Here is a 9,021-nt window from a genome sequence, read left to right as displayed (position 1 = left end):
CAACCTAGTATCTGTCTCCATGATAATACCTGTGCTTCAAATCAAGCCATAAATCTACAGCAGTTTCATTCCAAACAACACTCTGTGCAATCTCAGCACTCAATGATAGATTTAACCAAGAAACAACATAAGTATTACATTTATCCCATGCTACATATGCAGGATCATTTTTATCTGGTTTCACAATGGTTCCATCAAGAAAACCTATCTTATTCTTTGATTTCAGCGCTAATTTCATAGCTCTTGACCAGGAATTGTAGTTCTTAGCATTCAGAACAATTGGGACAATAGAAACTCCAGGATTCTCACCTGGATGTAGGAAGTAAACACTTGCTGGATCTGCAAGAAAATTGGTACTCGATTTCGCGCTCTCTGGCTGCAAACTCGAGAGTTGGCTTAGAATGCGAGCTAGATTTCGAAGCTCCTGGTTCTCATGTGACCCGTGATTTACCCCAGACATTAGGTTGGAAGGAGTGTCAGCCATTGATGCTAACTCAATACTGTATTTGTGGCCAAAACTTCACCTCTTTCACGATCTTCCACGCTCACCGCACCATGAAGAAATCGTGGTCTAGATCTGATTTTGGTGAAGAAAATAATATTGGGGTGGAAGAAGAAGACTCAGTAGATTTGTCATATGAACAAATACAAAACCTAAAATTGAAAACCAACGACTGAGTACTAGGGGAGTACATATTGTTATCCACTATTTATAGTTATTAGAAAATTAACTTTACTAAAACCTAACTCAATATGGTAAATAAATTAACTATGGTTATTCAGCTATAATCAGTTACAGCTTGCTTTTGTAAGCCATTAGATACCAGCTTAATATCATCTCTAACAGATCCAGAAGCGTTTATGGGTGTGTTTAGAAAACCCGTTGGAAGGGAAGAAGCACGTTTAGACTTCTTGGAAGCTTCAATTTTTGGTTTAGCAAATTTTTTTCTCATGAACGCAAAAATCCTACCAAAACTACGTTTACAATAAGCAACTATTTGTAACTTCTGCGTTTTCTTAACGGACTTTTAGCTCTGGATACTAATCATTTATTTATCTGTTACCAACTTTATCCTTTATGTATGTTATTGTATTATTTATAGAATTCTTGTTATTTCTATTTATATGAGCTCTATTTTTCTATTATTTATTATTTTGATTTTTTTCAATTGTTTGTTCAAGATTATACACTTTTATAATCGTGATTTTTGTGTATTATGTTTGTTATTATCTTTTTATAATATGATTTATTGATTCTATTAGGTAAAGTAAATTAAACAAAAAATTAACCGTAAATAATAATAATAGTAAAAATTTATAGTATACAAAAAAAGAATACTAAAAGTACTAAAAATATACTATATAAAAAGATTATTAAGAATTTTCAGATTTGTTTCCATCACTAAAACGTAAATATTTAAGTTTTTTTATTATTTTTAGTACTCTCTTTTATAATTGTAATTCTCGTATACTATGTTTTAGTATAATTTTTTGTAATATAAATTATGATTCTATTAAAAAAGATAAATTGAATAAAAAATTAATCATAGATAATAATAAAATCATAAACGTTGGATTCCAAGTTGAATTCCAAATTAATATTAAGAATAAGATTACTAAGAGTACTAGAATAAGAGTACGATGTAAAAAAATACTAAAATAATATTTTTACGTTAATACTTAAAAAATGTAACATATTTGATTAAATATTCTTTAACATATATAAATAAATATATATATATATATCTAAAATTTATATTTTTTATTTTTATTTAAAAATATATTTTGTCTATTTTTATATGTTATTTTTATTTTAGTAAGTAAATATTAATTTTATTATAAAATTAACTAATAAGATCTATTGAAATATCTAAATTAATTAAAATGATAGGATAATATAAAAAATTATTTAAGTTGATGTCTATTTTAGTAATTTTTTATCTAAAAGTGATTTTGAATGGTATAAGTCAAATAACATTTATTTTACTATAATCCATTTTGATACAAAAATTACCAAACATAAATCACTTTAACACTAACTTACTTTTTATCAAAATCAAATTTACAAAATCAATTTTATGCAAAAACTCCCATTTATAAACTTTAATCCAAACACACACTGTATAGGCAAATTATAGTCCCAATTCGTGGGCAGCACACAAGAAGTGCATCAATTCGTATCCGCCGCCCCTGGTTTTCCCATTTCGTAGATGGCAGCCACTAAATGGCTGCCCCCCATTTCGTGTCCGCTACAGGTGAATTGGAGCCTGCAGCTGTCCTCTCTATTTCGCGGACACCAAGGGTGAGTTGATGGGCAACTCCATTTTGTGGGCGACGCCCTTGGGTTAGCCATGCGTATTTCAGATAATATTTCAATCCATTCCTGAAAATAAAGTTTTTTATATGTTTATTTATATAAGAAAGCCGGTGATATAACGGCTCAGCATTCCCATTTGCAATATAGAATATTTGAAAATATTTTATTTTTACGTAAATTTAAAAACAATTATTTTACATATTAATATTAGTATAGAGCAGTAATTGAATATGTTAAAAAACTAATACCAATAAAATTAAACAATTTGTTAATAGAAAGAAAATTAAGTATAATTAGAGTAGATATTTATACAATATACAAAAACATTTTATTCAATCTGTATTTATAAAATATTTTAAATTTATTTTTTATTAATTTATTTAATTTGTATTAATTTTATTTTATTACAAAAATATTCTCGAATAATTATTGAAGATAGAAGATAATATATATATATATATATATATATATATATATATATATATATATATATATATATATAAATGGTGTTAAATTTAAATATATATATGAGTAAATAGTCAAATTAGTTCTTAAAAATTACTCGTTTTTTAAATTAGTCTCCAAAAGATTTTTTTAATCAAATTCGTCATTTAAAGATTTTAAATTAATTATATTAGTCTCTCAGTCACTTCCATTGCAAACGATGTCAAATTTTATTGATGTTGTATGTTAAGTAACATCAAAACATACACCTGATAGTTCTAGTTGACTATTAACATAATTAGTTTATGAAACTAAATCAAATCAATTTCAAATTGAGGGATTCTAATAGCTCAAATTTTCTCTTCAATTAGATTTTAATATGATATAATTTCATAAATTTATTATATTAATAGTCAATTAAGATTTATAGGTATGTGTTGGGATGTCATTTAACGTGTCACATTAGCACATTTTAATATCATCAATAAAAAATTAATAGAAAGACTAACATGACTAATTAAAATTTTCAAAGAACGAATTTAATTAAAAAAATATTTTGAGAACTAATTTAGAGAATGAATAATTTTTTAAAGACTAATTTAACCATTTATTTATATATATATATATATATATATATATATATATATATATTTTGCTCTCAATTATTTTTTCTTTCTACTTTATTTTCTTTATTTGTCTTGTTAGTTTATTATTATTTTATTGTTTTAAATTATAATTTAAAATTAAGTGTTATCCTTTTTTAAAGTAATATATTTAAACTATATTCTCTTATTACGTTGTTTTAGTTATTTTGTATTTTTAAATTTGTTAAATTTTCTTTATATATTTCTTATTACTTATTAGTGTATCTATATATATGAGAAATTATAGGGGTCAATAATTATTAGTATTTTTTGTTATTATTTAACCAGTATAATTATTAAATTATTTTTAACAAATAAATTTTATTAATTGATGTATGCAAATTTTAAAAAATATAAATACAAACGGTATTAATTTATGTGTACAAAATTCTAATAAATAAGAAAAAATATTTCAATTTTAGTTATTTTATTTTCAATTATGTTATTGTATATTGTAACATGTTGATTTTATTAATTATATATAAAATTTTAATATAGATTATATCTTTTTAATAATTATTAAAATATGTTTATAAAATAACTAATATATCTTTAATAAGTATTTAAGAATATCTATACAACAAATATCATATACATATATATGAAAAATGAGAATACTACTCTCAAATTAATAAGTAATAACACCACTTTCTCTTAGTTATACTTTTTTATTTTATCTTCTTTCAAATCTATAATCAATAAATTATTCAAGAATATTTATTATAAAACTCGGTCAATTAATGACTAATTAACCTATAAATGAGAATTTATTCTAAAAAATCAAAAATGTGATTTTTATGGCTTAATATGATAGAGGAGATTGAGACGAGAATTTCGGTACCAATTTTGTAGAAATCGGACTAATATTGAATCGAACAGGCCAAACCGGACCAACCGGACCCATATTGAGCCATTGCCCAACATAACTAAATCAAAACCCTAATTTTCAGCACTCTCCCTCCTCACTAAACACAAGAACACGCTGAAATGGAGTAAGGGAGGGGGAAGAACACTCTCTCAAACTTCTATCTCTCATTTGATCTTCAAACCACCATAACTTTTGATCTAGAGCTTCGATTGTCGCACCGTTTGCAGCCACGCGTTCACTGCGAAGAACTCTACAAAATTTATACAATCAATCTTGAGGTAAGCTATAGTTTTCTCTTCGAATTTCCAACTTTAATTTTGAGTTTCATGAGCAAAAATATTGAGGTTTTGAGCTCCCTTGTGTTATAGGATCACAATAGCTTGAGGAAAAAGCTTGTTCTAGCTCCCTTGGTCTTTGGGTGAGGTAAGGTATCTCAAATCCTAGTGAAAATATTGAATTTGTGATTTTGGGTATTGAGTTCTTGTATTTTGGTAAAATATTGTGGCTTAGGCATTTTATATATGTGTATTGAAACTTGATTGGTGATTTTGGAAAAGCATGGAAGAGGATTTTGTATGCAAAAATCTGTTCTTGGAGGTGTTGAGGCCTTGAGAGCTTGAAAAAAAGTGGTTTGGAAGTGCTCCGGTTGAGCTTGGAAAATCGGCTAAGGTATGGTCTCGGTTTCTCGTATCTAAAATGTAATGTGGTGAGAAATACTTAGGCTAGAGGCTCTAAGATAGGCATTGAATTGTTGATGTTGTGAATGGTTAAAATATATGATGTGGTCATATATGTGATTATGAATATTGATGCTTTGATGGTGTGATATACGAGAAAATGCGTGTTGTGATATATGCTTGATGAATGATTGAGGTTAAATTGTGGTGGAACTTGTGATGGTGAGTATGACATTGTTTATGTATAAAGGTGATTGATTGAAAATGTTATTATTGAAAATTGGGATGAGCAAGGATGTGTGACATGCTAATGTGTTTGTCTCTTAGCCATTTGATTGAGAAGTGTTAAAATGGTGGGATGATGTTTTTGTGAATTGTGGTAAAGTGTTAATATGTGAGTTGAGGAGGCTTGATGTTGATTTTGGTATACTTTGATTGGTTTCAAAAAGGGATGAAATTGGTATGTTTTAATTGAATTTGAAAAGAGTTGAAAATGGCTTATTTTGAAAATAGCACTTTGTGGTTTTGTGTGAAAATATAGTTTTTGGGCATACTTTGATGGGACATAACCTGGATTCTGGATTCCCATTTTGTGCCAAATTTGTTTAGAAATGAAATTGGATCTGGGATGTCCATACCGTTCGAAGAACGGGCAAAAAACGATTTAAAATGAGAAAGTTATGTCCGTTGAAAGATTGGGGGTTGATTCTGGAAATTCTACAGCTTTTAACTTAGAAAAATTTTAGCAGAATGAGCCCCACGCGTAGGCGTGCTTGACGCGTACGCGTCGTTTCTCAAGAAGACACCATCCACACGTGCGCGTTGATGCGCTGCACTCAACGCCCAGCCATTTTCTCGAGAGTTGTGCCAATTTTGTACGTGGAGCACAGACGCACCCATGCGTACGCGTGGCTAGCGCGTATGCGTCGATTGGATGTTTTTCAATCCACGCGTCCGCGTGAATGACGCATATGCATCGATGAACTGTAAGGCCATCCACGCGTACGCGTGGAGGACGTGTTGTGACCCTGTTTTCATCCTAAAGTTGATTTTTGAGTTTTAAAAGCCAAATTTCATACTTCTAAGCCTCTGATTTCACCATATATGTCTCAAATCATTATGATATCCCTAGCAATGAAAAAAGGAGCTAGGGAATGTGGTAACTTACGAGTGAAGCAAGAAAAAAACGAATGATCAATGTGGATCAAAGATGATTATATGAGATGCGAAGGATGGCGGTGAAAGTGCTGTATATGCCATGAGCCGATGGGCTAAATTGTTTATGAATTGGCTGGTTCTGGATTGAACCATGAGCCGGTTGGCTGAGTTTATTGCCGTGTTACGGCGGAGCCATGATTATGGCTAAGTATAAATGCATATATGCTGTTGAATAAAATGTGAATGTTGCACTTCCACTATCTGAGATACGAGTTTTCCTGGGTGAAAGCGGTGGCTAGCCACCACGTGCTCTAGGTGGAGACTCGATACGCTGCTAATCCTATGTCGTAAGTGTGGCCGGACACTGTGAAAATTCCGGATGAGCTCGCCCCCGTGAATATACCAGTGAGGGTATTGGATATGGATCATGATTATGATCATGGTTATGTTGAGTATAACTCGAGTTGGGGATGCGCGACAGAGGGACAGTCCAATGGTTAGCTACCAGGACTTGTCGGATTGGCTATATAACTAACAGATGATATCATCAGCCACTAGGGACAGGCATTCATCATATGCATACTATGTGAATTGTTTGAGACTGCCTATTTGACTGCATATTACTTGCTAATTGTCTAAATGTCTTATCTGTTCCTATTTGTATATCTCTTGTTTGAAATAACTGTGTTTGTTATATTATATTCCTGTTGGTAGTTGGGAGGTCTGAAGGATTTGGAATGGGAAGTAATAGTTAGACTGAATGATCTTTAGTCAGTTGCCATTTATGGTTTAGCTTGTTTATAAACTTTGATTTTATCTAGAGGAAGTTTTAAGATTGCTTTTGGCTTTCCTCTGATATTACATGTTATATATGTGGGAACTGTTACCATGCTGGGAACCTCTGGTCCTCACCCATGCGTATTTTGTGGTTTTTAGATGCAGGACGTAAGGCTTCCCGCTGAGGCATGCTGGAGATTTCCAAATTAGCGAAGATCCTTTGTTCTTGGGGCTCTGTTCTGGTTTATATGTTTTGCTTAGATACTTTATCTCCATTGAATAATACAACTGTGATGACTCCTCTTAGAGGGGATTTTGGAGAATAGGTTTTCTATATTTGTGTCCCTTTGGGTTTCCTTTGGGGTTTCCTATTTTATTTACATGTATATATTGCTATGCTCGGACCGGTTATCTTCGCAACCGGATTTTGAGTTTTGATATTCCTGTTTTTGACACTCCTTTATATATATATAATCTCACGTTAGTTTATCCTTGTTTGTCACGTTATCGATCGGAGTGTTGTATTTTTCGAGTTACGAATTTTGTTGTATCCCTTTTTTTTCAAAGCTCCTAGTTATAATCATTATTCACACTACTATACGTACTTAGATTTTAATTTTAGAGGTCGTAATACCTTCCCATCTCTAAATTATGACTTAAGCATAAGACACTGTATGGTAGGGTGTTACATTTATATAATAAAATAAAAATAATACAAATTAAATAAATTAATAAATAATAAAATTTAAAAATTTAAAAATATGAATTGAATAGATTTTTGTTGTATAGCATGAATATCTACTCTTATACTTAATTTTGTGTTTATGAAAAATTTATTTAACTTTATCAGTATAAATTTCTTAATATATTCAATTCCTTCTCTGTAATAATATTAAGATATAAAATAATTGTTTCAAAATTTACCTGAAAATTAAAATATTTTTAAAAATTTCATATTATAATGGAAATGTTGACCTATTTTATAGTTAATATTTTTTTATCAAAATTTTTTATTTCATGACAACAAAAATGTAACTAAAAGTCCCAATACTATATCACCTAAAACAATTTTAGTATATAAAACAGAGCTATTTTCCAACCGGCTTGAGCAACCAATAGAGATTTGAATCATTATAAACTGACTGAAGCATGAATTGGTTGCATGTTTAACGTGAATTCTTGTAAGTGCTATCTACATTAAGGATTTTTCATCAATCTGAGTCATTTACATTTTTAAAGTATATCATTCTAAATAGTAGAATCAAATGTTCTGATCAAATATAATGGAACACTTGAACATCTTATTATATATCTTATTTAGCACAAAAGAGTATTTGATTTTCGGAACTAGTAAGCTTAAACTAGAGATAATAACTTAAAAAAATGGAGATATAAAGAACTAAAATTCTTAAATAAAAACTGAAATTTTAATAATATTTTAAAAAAATACTTTTATTTAATTTTTTAATTTTAAATTTATTATTTAATTTTTATATTTATCTTAAATAAAAAATAATACGAAAACATAACTCAATTTAATACTTTTACACTATACATATAATACAAAAACTTAATTTAATCTATGTGTCTTAGTTTTAAATCTCCTTCTAAGTTTTAATATAATTAACCAACCTTAATCCTAAAAGTATGTAATTAAAGAAGCATATAAGGATTAATTGAAGTTGATGAATGGGTAGCTAGCTGACCTTAATTACCACGAGGGAGAGTGAAGTCCTTAGCTTCGTGATGCAAACCAACCTGCCCAAAAACAAAGAAACAAGAAACTAAAGGGATTCTGATTAGCATTATTAGGAGAATAGTGAATGAAGTTTGTATACATCTGCTTCTAACGAAATCTGTCAAATTTATTCTCATTTCGCATTCCACTATTCATTACTAACCTCTAAACATTTATCATTTGTTTTTACGATGTGATATTCAACTACCACTGTCCTTGCGATTTTTAATTTTTATTATTTAATTATTTACTCAAATAAATAAATTTATAGAATTTTATGTTTTTAAATATTTAGGTACAATTTTACTAATACAAAAAGCGAAAATAAAAATTACTATATTTGCGTTGAATTATTTCTGTATTTTTATTGTTGATGCAAGCGAAAATAATTTTTTTTT

Source organism: Arachis hypogaea, chromosome 2, assembly GCF_003086295.3.
Source record: "Arachis hypogaea cultivar Tifrunner chromosome 2, arahy.Tifrunner.gnm2.J5K5, whole genome shotgun sequence".
Classification (NCBI taxonomy): domain Eukaryota; kingdom Viridiplantae; phylum Streptophyta; class Magnoliopsida; order Fabales; family Fabaceae; genus Arachis; species Arachis hypogaea.
This window is presented reverse-complemented; position numbering follows the sequence as displayed.